We start from the raw sequence: 2245 nt of genomic DNA on the forward strand, positions 1-2245 counted from the left end.
AGCAGCCTGTGGGGAAGAAAGAGCTTTATCTGGCTTGGGGGTTGAGGGAGTTCGACTTGAGTCCTGGCTCTGCCCAGCTGGGCATGTGGCTTTTTCTCCGGGCCTCAGTTTCCTTATCTGTGGTGGCTGTAATTGTGGTTTTGCCGACAACAGCAATAGCACGGCAGTAACCCAACAAAGTTAGTCCCCACCTAAGCAGGGTACCTGCTGTACAGTTTTCTAAGGTCTTTCCCATCCGTTCTCTCCTTGGACTCGCAATTTAAATGCCTACTGAACGGTGTGGGCAAGACCTGTGAGCTCCATTTTGCAGACTGGAATATTTTTTTTCCCATTCGCACCATTTTCAGCTCAGGGATCTTCCAGGACTTGTTGAGGCCACAGAGCTGGAACTTGCCTTCAGGGTCTTCTGTCCTCATTTTGTGTTAGATGGTTGCATGAGCCTCCCTGTCCCCAAAAGATTCTAGCAGTGTTTTCTAACTGGCTGATTCTCAGAACTGGTCTTTGGCAGCTGGAGTCTGCCTGTTATTCCAGAATCCTCCAAGTCTTTCTCGCCATGGGCTCTGGTGGTCAAATCCTCCTAGATTACTCATCCCAACCACTCGTGGGAAGAACATCCCTCGTCGATGCCAGGCCCGGGGGGGTGGGGGTGGGGGTGGGGTCCTGCCAATCACGCCCACCCCCAGATCTGCCCTGGGTGGGCAGGCTAGGCTTCCTGTGTTTGTATGGAAACTTAGTAAACCCTTGGCCCTGGGTGTGATGTGTACATACTTCTGGGGCAATGAAACACTTCCTTTTCAAAATGGTTATTGAAAAAGTAATTCTATTTTCCCTACGTGTGGAGTGAGTAAAAATCACGCTGAAGGGGAAGAGAGGGAAAAAAAGAAAGAAAAGGAAAGAGCCAAGTGCCGGTGGCGCGTGCCGTTTCCAACAGTGGAATCTGTTTCAGTAAAACTCGCGGTGACGCTGTCGCCTGCCTGCCCCGGGCGGGAGCGCGTCCCTCCTCTGGCCTCGGCAGGAAGGCCGCCTCCAAGCACAGCCTGCCGTATTTACTCTCGGCAGACTATTAACCAACACCAGGCTATTAATCTGGCTTTTGAGCCTTCACTAAAGCCCATAAAAGCTCACAGTTGTCAAATGGAGTTCATTTTAATTTCCTTTCAATCACAGTAAATTATTCAGGTGATAAATCAGCTGGAGCAGCCTCCTGGCTGTAATAGAAACCCTAATTCCTGGCTAATTATCCAGCCCATTGCTGCCAACAGATCAATACGGGCGCAAAATGGAACCGGCCCAGGGCCCTCCCTCCCATCGGGCCAGAGACAGAGAGACAGCTGGGGAAGGGGACGTGCTGCTGACCTCCCGGGAAGTTCAAAGGTCATGGGGGGTTAAACGGGGAGAGGGCCTGTCCCTTGTCTTCGAGAGAAAGCCACCAGAAATGCGTCCCGCTTGCTCATGCTGCTTTGCCCCCTGAACGGTGGCGGGTCTCCAGGCTGGTGGGCCTGGGCCGAGCATCCCGGATTCCTGTGCGTGTCCTCCTCCTGTGTTTTTGAGCGTAATTGAGCTTCCTCGTCAGAGATGGTCTGAACACCCACCTGAGTCAGAAAAAAGGCTGGGACCGTGGGTGGGGGGTAAGATGAGGTGCTGGACAGCCTTCCTTTCTTCAAGGAGCTCATTTTTCTCTGTAGTGGGTCTGTGCCCACCAGGAGGTGAGGTGGGGAGAGGAGGGACTGAGGAGACCCGTGCGCTGGGCTGAGGAAGAGGGAAGGAAGGCTTCCTGGAGGAGATGCCGTTAGTGCTCTGTCTTGAGGGATGGGCAGAATCCAGGCCTGTGGAGATGGGAGAGACAGCTGGCGGGGGCATTCTAGGCGGAAGGACAATGTGGGCGAAGGCATGAAGATTGTGAGACAGCAGGGAACTGTGGGCCAGGTTAGGTGGCTGAATGGAGGATGAGTGAGAGGCAGTCTGGACAAGGGGCCTGGAGAAGTAGCAGGTGAGCCAAACCCCAGAGGGCTGGCATGTGGAGGGGAGGAGGTCTGACTGCTGTGGGGACAGTGTGCCCCAGAGAACCTTGCGTCTGTGGCCTGGAGTACTCTGCTCATCTGGAAGCAGCCTTCCCTGGGACTCCTGCCTCTCACCCTGTCCCTGCTGCTGCTACGGTCAGAGCTCTCGTTCTGAAGCCCATCCTCACTTGGGAGCCCCTCATGGTTTCCCCCACTCCAGACCCCCACCCCCGCCCTTCATCCCC

At 54.7% G+C, this 2245-nt stretch overlaps 1 protein-coding gene across 1 annotated transcript in view; it reads left to right on the plus strand.

The window, feature by feature from the left end:
* The window catches only part of PAX5 (paired box 5), a 186165-nt gene that overhangs the window by 67227 nt on the left and 116693 nt on the right, over positions 1–2245 (plus strand). The window lies entirely within an intron of this gene.

This window comes from Crocuta crocuta, unplaced genomic scaffold, assembly GCF_008692635.1.
Source record: "Crocuta crocuta isolate KB4526 unplaced genomic scaffold, BGI_CrCroc_1.0 scaffold431, whole genome shotgun sequence".
In the NCBI taxonomy this organism is placed as follows: domain Eukaryota; kingdom Metazoa; phylum Chordata; class Mammalia; order Carnivora; family Hyaenidae; genus Crocuta; species Crocuta crocuta.